The 14,857-nt window shown below is 40.9% G+C and overlaps 1 non-coding gene across 1 annotated transcript; it reads left to right on the top strand.

Moving 5' to 3' along the window:
- The first annotated feature begins 10,988 nt into the window (after positions 1 to 10,988).
- LOC120109622 lies at positions 10,989 to 11,094 on the top strand. Its single transcript, XR_005510440.1, has one exon. It is a non-coding gene; the product is annotated as a small nucleolar RNA R71 (small nucleolar RNA).
- Positions 11,095 to 14,857: the final 3,763 nt, after the last annotated feature.

Raw genomic sequence — 14,857 nt, forward strand, 5'->3', positions numbered from 1 at the left:
CTGGCTGCGTCCTCCGCCGCGGGGGATGTGCAAGTCCTGCAAGAAAAACCGGTGGCCGGGCTCTCCGGCGCCGGCCCTCCGATGCCTAAGTCAGAGGGGGCAAGTATGTGGAGAGAGCGGGGAAGAGGAAGTGTATGGAGAAAACACAGTATTTTATGAATTTCTTAAACTTTCTTACTATTAAGCCCAAGTCCTCATCTTCGCTTTCTTCTTCACTCTCACTACTTTCTTCTTCACACACACTCGAAGTAGCCTTGAGTGCGATTGTCTTTTTCTTCGGCAAATCTTCTTCATGTTGCTTCATTGTGAGCTCATGCGTCATCAATGAGCCCAATAGTTGTTCAAGTCCCAATGTGTAGAGGTCTTTAGCTTCCACAAGGCATAATCTTGTGCTTGAATAAAAATCCTCATTCTAGTCTTTCAATAGGAATAATTTGTCCCATTGAAGAGTGGAGGTCTATTGGTTGCCTGCCCCTCAACAGGAACATTGTTGAAGGGTGTTGTCATCTAGATCTTTGGCTAAGACGGTTAGGTCTTCAAGAAATATACAGAGCACCTGCTCTGATACCACTTGTTGCCCAGAGATGGTCACCCAAGAGGGGGGTGAATTGGGTGTTTTAAAACTTTTTGACTAATTAAAACAAAACACACAAGTGTATGTGCAAAGGTAAAACTTAAAGTAGCAATCACAGTCAAACGCAAACACACAAAGATTTATAGTGGTTCGGAGCTTCCACTGCTCCTACATCCACTCCCCAAACACCTTTGGGAATTTTCACTATAATCAGCGATTACAGTACGGTAGTTTTGCGAGTTCACTACCCAACTCGTTGTTTTACCCCGGGCTAACAACGAACCCTACAATCCCCCAATTTAACCTAGGCTTGGGATGCCTATCCCTTGTTCCAAGTCCCTTGACTGGAACAAGCACAATAAACAAAGGTTTTACGAAGATTTAAAAGCTCTTAATGAAGCGAATATAACAATGAGAAATAATAAAACCCGAAAGAACCCTTTTAGCCGTTGAAAGCGTGGGTAATGTTGGTTCTTCCGATGTGGATCGTGTTGGCTTGAATGTGAGCTTTGAATGCCGAGTGGGAGTGAGTAGTTGAGCACGAAATCAGATGAAAAAGCTTGAATGCACTTGATTTCCCCTCTTGAAAGCTCTAACTCCCTTGAACCTCTTTTTCTTTCTTCTCTCTTGAATGATCTTGTGTTGGGTTGGTGAGAAGTTGTTGGAAGGCACTTAAAAGCTCCCTTTTATAGCCCAAAAGGCAATAGATCCGTTAGACACAAAAATATGACTGTTTGAAATTCAAATTTATCTGAAAAAGTGTGTCAGTCGCGTTCCAGGCGCTCCGGAGACGTCTCCGCTTCGACGCGAGACGTCTCGGCTGTATAAAATTTCTCTTGACGTTGTTTGGAGTCGACTCGGCACTTTTACAGGGACGTCTCTAAAGAAGAACGACTTGAATGCTTGTTCTTCTATTTTTCTGAGAGAGTCGGCTCAGCACTTTACGGGGACATCTCGGGATGTTTGCGCTTTTTTCATGGGGACGACTCCGCGACTTCGGGGACGACTCCGTAGTTGTATCACTGAAAAACATGTCCTCTGGAATCCCCTGAGAGAGTCGACTCCGCACTCTCTGGGGATGTCTCGGGAAGTCCGCTTTTTACTCGTGGGGACGACTCCGCGTCCTTCGGAGACGACTCGCGCGCATCCCTTGAAATCGGTCTTTCTGCCGCCTCTGAGAGAGTCGACTCCGCAGAGTCAGGAGTCGACTCCGACCTTGCGAGATGCCTCGCCAGGTGTCGGGGACGTCTCCAGACGTGCCAATTCTTCCTGTTCGTGCCAAAGACGTCTCTGAGATAATCCGGAGACGTCTCGGCTGTCCCTGATCTGTTTTCTTCAACTCAAAAATTCTTCAATAAATCCTTGAAAAAATATGGAAACTTGCCTAGACATTTCTTAACAATATTCTTAATAAAACACCTGAATTCCTCAAATAAATTGTTAAGATAAGTGGAATTATACTCTAGTGTTTTGTATTCATCAAAATCCATTAGGGGGTCATTTAATTTATCCAAAATTGAAGGGTATGAATCAGTAAATCCTGAAATTATAGCTCCTCCTTTCATTTGGAATTATATAAGCCTTCATATCATGGAATCAATTGTGTGGCTTATATGTGTTTAATGAATTTGCTTTCTTAAGATTTCAGATTCTCTCCCTCAATATATGCATTCAATTTTGTTTAGGTTCTCTGAATTTTCTTTTAATATCTTGAAGCTTTTGAGCTTAAATTCTTACTTTTAGAGGAAAAATCTGTCAATTTGTTCTTGAGTATGATTCAACTAATCTCCGAATATCTCTTGAATAGATTATGGAGATTACTTCTTGAGGAGCCCCAACAGAGAGATAATGAGCCTCGAGGTATCGAATGCACTAAGAACAAATTACTTTTTGCTTTAAGGATTTTCTTTTTAGTGATTTCCTTTACATTTCAATTCATCATATTTTCTCCTCCTTTTTGTCATCATAGCAAAAAGGCACAAAACACAGAAAAGTATAAGAACTCAAATTGCACAGTTTTAAAAGAAAATTTCTACTCATTGTATTAAAGTCAAATTTGAGTACAAGTATGATTACATAACAGAAAAAGTCCTCAAGGGACTGTACATCATAAAAAAACACTAGGGTTTCTTTGTAGTGGAGGATGTGACTTCTGTACTCAGTCTAGTATGTTTGATGACCAAGCTTATCCCCTCAGAGACGTTTCCTAGTTGTTCGATATCTTCGAGGTGGCTCTAGACTGTATCGAAGTGAGCTGGGTCACACTTTCTTGGAGGGTGTCAGATTTGGAGATCAAGGCATTTGCTAGCCTTTCTGCACCCTGACTCTGGCTACCTAGCTCATTTCTGATGCTACTCGCATCTTCCTCGTGTCATCCTTTACGTCGCTAAGATTCCAGTATTGAGCTTGGACTAGGCTCCTTATGTTGTAGATTTCCTCCTTCAGGTCTGCTACCATCTTGGACACGGCTGCTAAGGAGGGAACGACATCAGAGGAGGGAGCACTCAGTGGACCTCGGAGCTCTCTCGATAAATCATCTCTCAGCTCCCTCACAATCTCCTGTCTCATCTCCCGGAGCTGCTTAGTGCTGATCCGGACTTCTAAAGGTTGCTGAGGTGGTGGAGCTGTAGATGGTCCCGCTGAAGTAGATGGGAATGAAGGACCAGAAGTGAAAGGAAAAGTGGGAGGAGCTGAGCAGTGGCCCTGATCATGGTCAGAGCTAGGTGAATGGTGAGTATTGGGGTCGGAAGGTGTGCATGAAGATGTTTTCCTAATCCAAACATCCTCTACTTTATGGAACTCCATTCTGTGGAGAGTCCCCACACCCATGTGATCAGTATTTCGAAGTGAACGAAAGGGTTCCCCCTCAGGGATAGGGACCTCTAATTCCCTAAAGAAGAGTATGAATAGCATGCCATAAGGGAGACTCAACCTAGGTTTATCTAGGGGTTCACAGATATATTTGTAGATGAGTTTGGGGAAGTTGATGGGAGTGTCTTGGAGAATGTGGAACATCAATGCTAGGTCTCTCTTAGAGATGAAGTCAAACCTACCAGTTTTGGAAAAGAGAGTCCTAGAAATGATTGATAGTCAATTTAAAAGACCACGTAATAGCACGTATCTGGTAGGATAGTGATTACGGGTATCGATCCACAGGGATTGAGGTACAGTTGTTTTTCTTTAAAAATATTTAAAAGGAAGAGTTTGTGAAGAAAATTAAACTAAGCAAGTTAATAAAAGAAAATGCGATTAAAAGGATATCAGTTGGAGGAAACCTATGGCAAGGAATTCACCACTAACATCGGAACAAGGGTTATATGTATTTTAATTTATTCTTGGATTAACATGCAGATTGGGTACAAGCCTAATAAGCATTTAAATAGAAATTCACAAAAGTAATTTAGAAATAATCCATCTTCAGTTGGCATGAAATGTCTATCCTAAACTAATGTGGCAGGACACCGTATCTTTCCTAAGTATGGACTATCTTATATTTACTTAGTGATCATGAAAAACTGTTGTATAAACGTTATACTTAAAATTATAGAAATTAAATATGAGATAAAATAAAATATTTATTAGGATCAAAATAAAGTTTATACAACTCCAAGAATAAAAATAAAACAAATACAAAACCCTTGGCCCTTTGTTAGAGCTGCATCCAGCCCTAGAGAAGAGTTTAGGCTTCCATGCAGTGGTGGACGGCAGTAGCAGCACAGCAGCGGGCTCCCTCCATCTCTTCGACGTCTCCTTCCGGTGTAGCTTCTACTGAAAACGGCTCCCTCTCAGCTCTTCTGGAAAATCATTCCCAGAATACCCAAAAATAATCTCTCTCTTGACTTCATGGGATTCGGCTCACTCCAAGCTTGATGGGGGAAGAAGAATGGAACGGAAGAGAAGAATGAATCCCAGAGAAGAGAACTCCCTTCCTTTTATAGCTTCCCTATCCTCTGTTAGCATCCGGAGGAAAAGCTTCCCGAGTGAAAAGATGAGGATGGAGGAACGGCTTCTGTTCCATGGCAGCGGGCGACGCATAGAAGATTTGATTCGAGCGTTGGGAAGAGGCAGATGGTTGGGAAGCTTGATCCGTGGACTGTTGCAGTTCTGATCCGTTGAAGCAAGGGATAAGGGTGGTAGGTGGGTAGCTGGGAGCGGAAGAACTGAGATAAGGTTTAGATACTAATCTAGACTTGGTTCTAGATGGCTTGGGAACAGATGAGTCTTGATTCAGTGGGAACAGGAGATTCAGAAGATGCTGCCGTTGGCTTGGTTTGGGAGGAAACAGACGTTGGCATGCATCGCTGATGGTTGATCCGTGGGATAAGGAGGATCTCGAAACAGGGGAGCTGGATGTAGAGGAATTCGGACGCGAGATGAACTCAGGACGTTGGGAAAGCTGGACTCTATTTTGTGGGAAGTTTGGATGTGAGCGTGGGAAGGATGAGGATGAAGGGGAGGAGGATCTGCACGTGGGAGGATGAGGATGGGTTGGTTGAAGACGCTAGATTTGGTGAAGGTTGGATTTGAAATGGGATACGGCTGGGAAGATGTCGTGGAAGGAACATGGAGAGCATGGGATGCTGGGATTCGTTCATGACCGGGAAGAGATCTTGACGTTGGAAAAATCTCCGGACGGCTGGAACACATGGATGAAGGGAGTTTGGATTTGGTTCATGGCTGATTCGTGAGATAAAGGTGAACTCGGAACAGGGGAACTGGGAGCTGATCCTTGAATCGCGGATGGGAGTAGGGGAGTTTGGATTCGGCTGATGGCTGGTGGACACCTCGCAGACGGCTGGAAATGGAGCTAATCCGAGCTGACCATGAGATACTTGGACGCGGAGGGAAATGATCACGCAGAGGATTGATCGGTTATTTCAATTTTGAAAATAAACCACGCAATAGCACGTATCCTGTAGGATAGTGATTACGGGTGTCGGTCCACAGGGATTGGAGACAAGTTATTTTTCCTAATTAAATGATTACTTCAAAGGGGATAAGCTAGAGTAAATGATAAAAACTAAGAATTAATATGGGTGTAGTAGTATGAATTATCTATGGAGAGAGGTGTTTAGGGCTAGAATCCACCGATGGATTCGTAATTGTGATGCTTTCAATGACTTAGATGCGTGTATGATCTGATTGCTCTTAACTACAAGTTAGGGCAATTATACAAAAAGCTGAAATCTAACCCACAGTATGAGTCATCTAAGCCTGACACAAACCATCTTTTCTAAGGATAGGCATGGTCTGTCCTATTTAGCATGATTCATCTGAGGATTAATTTTTCAAAGATAAATCCGATAGTTGCATAGCAATCTCTTCCAAACCACAGGTATTGGATTCAATTTCGATAAACTAGATTAATTCATGCAAAGACTTTCTACAAGATAAACATCTTACATAAATTAAACAAGACATTTTAAGATCATAATTTCATCGAGTATGCAACTGTCTTACAACGCTAAAAATCAAAGAAATGCAACACAAATACTCATCCATGGCTTCATCAAACCCCTAAACCGAGGCTTAGCTGCTCATGGTGGCCGGAAGTCCTCCCATCTTCATCTCCCTCTCGGCTTTCTTCTTCTTTTCACTGAAACAGGGGGTCTCCCCTGTTTTTCTTTCTTCTCAACCGAGCCCCCCCTTTTATAGTCATCCAGTGTGCTCATTCGGGAAGGGAGAAGAGATCACGGGCGGCTAATTTCGGGGCGTGATGCTGGAGGGCAGCTCGCGGACGAAAATGGCGAATGGCTGGATCTCGGGAGGAAAGCATGATCCGTGGAGTGCCGGGTTGAATGCAGATGGCCGCTGGATCGATGGGAGGTTGACGTGCAGATGAGATAAGGTGAGATGGCCGCGGGATCGACGGAAGGAGCTGGACGAGCCGATCACGGACGGCTGGGCAGACGATGATCGCGGAGAAGGCTGAATCACAGAGATTTGATGGCGGAGGAGCTGGGAAGAGAGGCTGCACCGGTTGATGGCGGAGAAACAGGATGCTGGGGGGGAAGCGGAAGAAGAAAGTGATCGGATCCATGGCGTGATACGCTGGGATGCGATGCTGTCTCGGTTGCTCGGAATGGCAGCCGTGCGGAGGCGCTGGTCACGACGTGGAGCTGGAAATCCGGAAGAGGAGATGCCGCACGTGGTTGATGGCGGAGGAGCTGGGAATCCGGAAGAGGAGATGGCATGAACGCGGTGGGCACGACGCGGGATCGACGGGAGGAAGGTGGACGGCCCTGATGCAAGGAGGGAGGAAGAAGATAAACAATGGCTTATATATTATATATTTTTTTTGTAACACTGTTCATATGAACAGTGTTTTTCACGGAATACTGTTCATATGAACAGTGTTACCTCGGAATACTGTTCACCTGAACAGTGATTCCGGTAATTTTTGGGAAAAATTATTTTTCTTGCTTTATTTTGACATGAAAATGGGCATATATAAATTTAAAACAAGGATCTCCTCTATTTTGCTTAGTTTGGAAATGTGATGCGGAGACGGGAGTTTCTGAACCGTTGGATTGCTTGGATAGTGGTCACGGGAAAGGAATAGGATTGGTTTGGGAATTGGCTTTGGATTTGAGGTAGGTTATGATCTTTAATTTGCTTGAACTTGATCTCGAGCCCAATGTTATTTAAATTCAATTATTGCTAAACTGCTTCAGACCAGACTCGATAAAACTAAAAACAGGACCGTGACTTAATAACATTAATCAAACATTTTCCCCATACAAAAATAATTAATTATAGCTTTCAATCTAATTAGGACCAAAACCCATTTAATTATAGCCTTAGCTTGATTACAACTCCATTAGGTTACCAAATCGGGTCAACACAATCTCCTCCTTATATGTTTTCATGAAAGATTATAACCAGGAGAGAGACAAGTTTAGAGTCTGTTTTGAGAAAAGAATTATTTACCTCTTACCATAATTTAAATTTAATTCAATGTTTATTCAATTTTATGGTAAAATATGTATTTATCAGTTTAAAAACATTGATAAGTGCTATGGAAAGATAACTAAATTATAAATTATTAAGCACTTATCACACCCCCAAACCTATGTTTTGCTAGTCCTCGAGCAAAATTAAAGAAGAATTCTAACTCACTTTCGCAGGCATCGCGGTTACATTTACCATATGTAACAAGGCTTTAAACCCCTAGGTTACCCTAGTGGACGAGTTATAGTCTCGTGAGGGTTTCCAGTGAAGATACCCACAAACTTCAATATCATTTATTGTTATGATTAATTTGTTGTTGTTGTTGTTTTTTTTTTTTTTTTTTTTTAATTCGATTGATGAAACTTCAAATTCCAAGTGCATACTAGCTAGGAAAAAAAAAAACTTTTTTTTTAATTAAAATCTAATTTAAGATACATAAATGATAAGAATTTCAAAGCACACACGGTTTTATTTACTAAGTCAGCCCAAATTCTAGATTAGTATGCAATCTAAGTTAAAGTCATTAAGTTTCCTTTTAGGGAGTTGTAAGACTTATTTATACTGGAGTGCTCGGTGAAATCTGGACCGTACCCAAGCTAAGAGTTCGGATCTCCAAAATATTGCTAATACCAGTAGTTTCCAAGGATTGGTCGAAGGAACCTACTCACTGATTCAAAATCATCTTATCTGCAGGATTTCGAGAGTTGTGGATGTTTACTTTAGTACCTCACGGGCTTTATCTGTAATATTCCAGTTTACTCGAATTTTTACAACGACGGCTTTCACACTATTGTCTTTTCGGTCAATACAGCATTTTTTCCTTTTTTTTTCTTTTCTTTTTTAAGAAAGATATATAAATTGTGCACTTTTACTCTTGTGGTGATTTCTCCGTGTAACGAGCAATCAGTCGACAACTCTCACACCAGTTGGCATAAGGTGTCGGGCATCAAGACTCCCCTACGGACTTATGCTCGGAGTCCTCATCACAAGCCCACTTGACCTTTGACAATAGGTAGCCCTTTTCGATGTTCCTGACTAAATCCATTATTATTGATGATTTTTTTTTTTTTTTTTTGGACTAGATAAGTATGATTCATCAGGGTCCAAGGTTGCTACCATACTCTCAACATAATGTCGAGCCTAGACCTTAGAAGAGTCGGCCAGTGTGTAGTGAAATTCCAAAGTATTAATTAGCTTACAACTCCCTAAGAGAGACTTAATAAAAAGAACTTAAATTTGTATTACTTTCCACTAGTCATTGGGCTTTTTAGATTTTATATACCTTGTGTGTTTATCATTCTCGCATAAATGTATATAAATTAGGATTTTTTTTTAACAAAAACTTTTTTTTTAATAATTTTTTTTATTATTTTATAAAAAATGAAAATAAACACATTTTTTTTAAAAAAATATTTCTATTTTTTATTTTTTTTCTTTTTTTAAAAAAATGATTTTTTTATTATTTTTTATTTTTTATTTTATTTTTTTATTTTTTTTATTTTTTTATTTTTTTATTTTTTTATATTTTTTTATTTTTTTTTATTTTTATTTTTTATTTTTTTTTTGGGATGAAAATCAAGATGAATACCCCCAAACCTAAACCTAACATTGTCCTCAATGTTAAGAAATAATCTAAGAGAATTGGGTTGCCTCCCAACAAGCGCTAAGTTTATTGTCTTCAGCCAGACATAGTGAGATAGTTTTTGCATCTTCTTCTATGAGGTCATCTATTTTGTCTATCATAAAATATTCAATTTCCCTTGCGGGTTGGTCGTCTGCATTGAACACATTTAATTTTACCTTCATGTTCCCAAATGATATATTCATTACCCCCGTTCTACAATTTATGCACGCATTGGCTGTTGCTAAAAAGGGGCGCCCAAGGATCACGGAGATTTGTTTCTTAGGATTAGGTTCATGTTCCATATCAAGGACAATGAAATCTACTGGAAAATAGAATTTGTCTACCTTGACAAGAACATCTTCAATTATCCCACGTGGTGTTTTTACAGATCGATCAGCCAATTGAAGGGATACCGAGGTTGGTTTTAACTCACCTAACCCAAGTTTCTCATAAACTGAATAAGGTAAAAGGTTGACACTTGCCCCTAGATCTAAGAGTGCTCGATCAATGAAATTATTTCCTAAGACACAGGAGATGGTGGGAGCACCAGGATCTTTGAATTTCGGAGGGGTGTTGTGTTGGAGAATAGAACTCACTTGCTCAGTTAGGAAGACCTTTTTAGGCACATGTGTCCTAGATTTTCGCTTTTGTGTACAAAGGTCTTTGAGAAATTTGGCATAGGAGGGAACTTGTCTGATGGCATCAAGGAGTGGGAGGTTGATTTTAACTTGTTTGAAGACCTCTATCATCTCTTCTAATGAAGTTCCCTTTTTGCCAAATGGAGAGGGTGAAGTAAGAGCTTCAGGAAATGGGGCCTTTGGGATGTGAGTTTTGGCAGAAGATGGACTAGCTGAAGAAGAAGAAGAAGGTTTTAGATTTTCATTTGACACATTTCTATCCTCTTCTTCACCTTCCTTATTGTTGTCCTCCCCAATCTTATTGTCTATTATACGTCCACTCCTTAGGGTAGTCAAAGCATTGGCTTGTTCATGATGAATTGCATTTAATTGATTTTCTTGAGCCATGTATTGTCCCCTAGGATTACTTAGTGGTTGGCTTGGAAGCTTTCCTTCCTCTCGCTTGTTCAGTGCATTAGCTAGTTGACCTATTTGGGATTCTAGCTTGGCGATTGATTGCGTATGAGAGTGCACTAATTGTGTAATGGTTTCCAAACCTTGAAGGGCGTTCAACACTTTCTCCTCAAAGGCTGTGTTTCTTTGGGGTGGAGGAGAAGTGTGTTGAAATTGAGTCGAGGGACGGTAGGGATGAATATTTTGTTGGGTTTGAAAATTTTGAGGATTTTGAAAATTTTGGGAATAGGGTTGGGCTGTGTTCGAAGCTTGCTGCTTCCAAGAAAAGTTTGGATGATTTCGCCATCCCGGGTTATATGTATTGGAAAATGGGTCATTACCCGGTCTAGGCAGTGTTTGAGCAGCATTGATGTGTTCTTGCACGAGTTCGGAGAATTGGGGCGCTGAAGGGCACTCATGAATAGGGTGGGATGGGCTAGAACAAATAGTACACACTTGTGCTTGGGAAGAGTTCATGTAATGCCCACCTATCATCAATTGGTCAATCTTATGGGACAATGCATCTACCTTGCAAGACAGGTCCATAGAATGACTTATTTCACAAATGGTCCCTTTTCTTTGAGAACTCGGGGGTGCTTGACGAGAACATGAAGCATGGTGGAGGGAGTTTTTATTTAGATTTTCAAATAATTTCCATGCTTCATGCTCATTTTGAAGCATGAATGTCCCCCCACATGCGGCATCAATCATCTGACGGTTTCGTTCAGTCAATCCGTCATAGAAGCATTGCACTAGCTGCCACTTAGGTATTTGATGATGTGGGCATTTACGGATTAGGTCCCTAAATCTCTCCCAAGTTTCATGAAATTCTTCTCCCTCAGTTTGGGAGAAGCTTGTAATGGCACGTCTAAACTGGTTCGTTCTTCCTATGGAAAAGTATTTTTTAAGAAATTCTTGTTGCATTTGATCCCAAGAACGAATTGAGTTAGCTTCTAAAGAATTCAGCCATTGTTTGGCTCTATCTTTAAGGGAGAAGGGGAATAACCTAAGTTTCAAGGCATCATCAGTGAAGTTTTGAATCTTGACAGTGGTGCAAATCTCAAGAAATTCATCTAAATGTTTGTATGGGTCTTCATTGGTGAGCCCATAAAAAGATGGGAGCATTTGGATCACACTAGACTTTATTTCATATTGTACAGTTGCTACCTCAGGTAATCGAATGCAAGATGGGGAAGTGTAAATGGTGGGAGTAAAGTATTTCCTCAGGAGTTTGGGTTGTTCTTCAGCCATCTTAAGAGGTGGGGATGATCCTAATGTTTTGATCTTAGCTCGAATGTTCCTAAGGGTTCGTTCTATTTCAGGGTCAAAAGGTAATAGGTTTTGTACTCTAGAACGACTACCGTGCATACACTAGTACTCGATCAATCAAGCATGCAATAAAAGAGAAAAGCATATCAATCCTAGTCTTTGACCTAAAATCACTTGACAGCTCCTAACTGGTTTGAAGAGGGCACCTAAGCCTCCAATCCGGTCTAATGAACCGAGTTGACCAGGTAAGCTCCCAGGTAAGTGGAGGGGTCACGATGCGTTCGCAAAGGTCCCACTTAAAACCCACTTGCCTCGAACAGATGAACTGTCTCCCTTATAGGGACAAAGCTTGCCTAGACATCAACTAAGCCACAGAGCGAAATTGGTGCAACCTTCGGTGATCTTCATCCTATTGAGCTCGAATGTCCCTAGGGGCCAACGTCTAATTGATTTTAATTAAAGATGACACTATGTGAGATTGAGTTCACCTAAATTGGGCAAGAGTCCGGTGATGAAATCCGGCTCTTATCTTGTTGGGGTGATTGCCCTTACTATGTGCAAATTGATTTGTGTATGTGTATCAAGCATGCATTCACAATTTTGCTATAATTAAAATCAAACAATCACCACAAAATTTCAAACCAATAATTAATTTAAATAAGAAAAGTTTAGAGGTTACCAAAGGGAATTTTCCCCAGCAATTTATTTTTTATATTTTTTTTTTTGCAAACCTCTACAGCATTTCTTTTCCGGCAGTTCTCCTTTTGATCATCCCAGATTTTTTTTCCTCGATTCCTGATAAAAAAAATAAATAAATAAATAAAACTTAGTAAGGGAGAAAAAGAAGATAAGAAAAGTAACAATAATAGAAATTTTTTTTAAAGAAATTTTTTTTTAATTTTTAAATAATTTTTTTTTTAATAAGAAAACTAACTATGCTAGCAATCCCCGGCAACGGCGCCAAAAATTGATCGGTTATTTCAATTTTGAAAATAAACCACGCAATAGCACGTATCCTGTAGGATAGTGATTACGGGTGTCGGTCCACAGGGATTGGAGACAAGTTATTTTTCCTAATTAAATGATTACTTCAAAGGGGATAAGCTAGAGTAAATGATAAAAACTAAGAATTAATATGGGTGTAGTAGTATGAATTATCTATGGAGAGAGGTGTTTAGGGCTAGAATCCACCGATGGATTCGTAATTGTGATGCTTTCAATGATTTAGATGCGTGTATGATCTGATTGCTCTTAACTACAAGTTAGGGCAATTATACAAAAAGCTGAAATCTAACCCACAGTATGAGTCATCTAAGCCTGGCACAAACCATCTTTTCTAAGGATAGGCATGGTCTGTCCTATTTAGCATGATTCATCTGAGGATTAATTTTTCAAAGATAAATCCGATAGTTGCATAGCAATCTCTTCCAAACCACAGGTATTGGATTCAATTTCGATAAACTAGATTAATTCATGCAAAGACTTTCTACAAGATAAACATCTTACATAAATTAAACAAGACATTTTAAGATCATAATTTCATCGAGTATGCAACTGTCTTACAACGCTAAAAATCAAAGAAATGCAACACAAATACTCATCCATGGCTTCATCAAACCCCTAAACCGAGGCTTAGCTGCTCATGGTGGCCGGAAGTCCTCCCATCTTCATCTCCCTCTCGGCTTTCTTCTTCTTTTTACTGAAACAGGGGGTCTCCCCTGTTTTTCTTTCTTCTCAACCGAGCCCCCCCTTTTATAGTCATCCAGTGTGCTCATTCGGGAAGGGAGAAGAGATCACGGGCGGCTAATTTCGGGGCGTGATGCTGGAGGGCAGCTCGCGGACAAAAATGGCGAATGGCTGGATCTCGGGAGGAAAGCATGATCCGTGGAGTGCCGGGTTGAATGCAGATGGCCGCTGGATCGATGGGAGGTTGACGTGCAGATGAGATAAGGTGAGATGGCCGCGGGATCGACGGAAGGAGCTGGACGAGCCGATCACGGACGGCTGGGCAGACGATGATCGCGGAGAAGGCTGAATCACAGAGATTTGATGGCGGAGGAGCTGGGAAGAGAGGCTGCACCGGTTGATGGCGGAGAAACAGGATGCTGGGGGGGAAGCGGAAGAAGAAAGTGATCGGATCCATGGCGTGATACGCTGGGATGCGATGCTGTCTCGGTTGCTCGGAATGGCAGCCGTGCGGAGGCGCTGGTCACGGCGTGGAGCTGGAAATTCGGAAGAGGAGATGCCGCACGTGGTTGATGGCGGAGGAGCTGGGAATCCGGAAGAGGAGATGGCATGAACGCGGTGGGCACGACGCGGGACTCGACGGGAGGAAGGTGGACGGCCCTGACGCAAGGAGGGAGGAAGAAGATAAACAGTGGCTTATATATTATATATTTTTTTTGTAACACTGTTCATATGAACAGTGTTTTTCACGGAACACTGTTCATATGAACAGTGTTACCTCGGAATACTGTTCACCTGAACAGTGATTCCGGTAATTTTTGGGAAAATTATTTTTCTTGCTTTATTTTGACATGAAAATGGGCATATATAAATTTAAAACAAGGATCTCCTCTATTTTGCTTAGTTTGGAAATGTGATGCGGAGACGGGAGTTTCTGAACCGTTGGATTGCTTGGATAGTGGTCGCGGGAAAGGAATAGGATTGGTTTGGGGAATTGGCTTTGGATTTGAGGTAGGTTATGATCTTTAATTTGCTTGAACTTGATCTCGAGCCCAATGTTATTTAAATTCAATTATTGCTAAACTGCTTCAGACCAGACTCGATAAAACTAAAAACAGGACCGTGACTTAATAACATTAATCAACATTTTCCCCATACAAAAATAATTAATTATAGCTTTCAATCTAATTAGGACCAAAACCCATTTAATTATAGCCTTAGCTTGATTACAACTCCATTAGGTTACCAAATCGGGTCAACACAATCTCCTCCTTATATGTTTTCATGAAAGATTATAACCAGGAGAGAGACAAGTTTAGAGTCTGTTTTGAGAAAAGAATTATTTACCTCTTACCATAATTTAAATTTAATTCAATGTTTATTCAATTTCATGGTAAAATATGTATTTATCAGTTTAAAAACATTGATAAGTGCTATGGAAAGATAACTAAATTATAAATTATTAAGCACTTATCAAGGATCATGTGGGACGGCTGGGTTCTTGCAAATGGAAGGAAGAAAACGGATTGAAGGAGCTGGGATTTGAGTTTACCCGTGGATCATGTGGTTCCATTCCGAAACAGGGGAGAAAATGACGTGGAAGGAGCTTTGGATGCGGAAGGGAAGAAATCCGGAAGAAAAGCTCTTCCGTGGTGCTTGGGGAGGAAGATTGGAATTAATCCA

Source organism: Phoenix dactylifera, unplaced genomic scaffold (genome assembly GCF_009389715.1).
Source record: "Phoenix dactylifera cultivar Barhee BC4 unplaced genomic scaffold, palm_55x_up_171113_PBpolish2nd_filt_p 002521F, whole genome shotgun sequence".
Classification (NCBI taxonomy): Eukaryota; Viridiplantae; Streptophyta; class Magnoliopsida; order Arecales; family Arecaceae; genus Phoenix; species Phoenix dactylifera.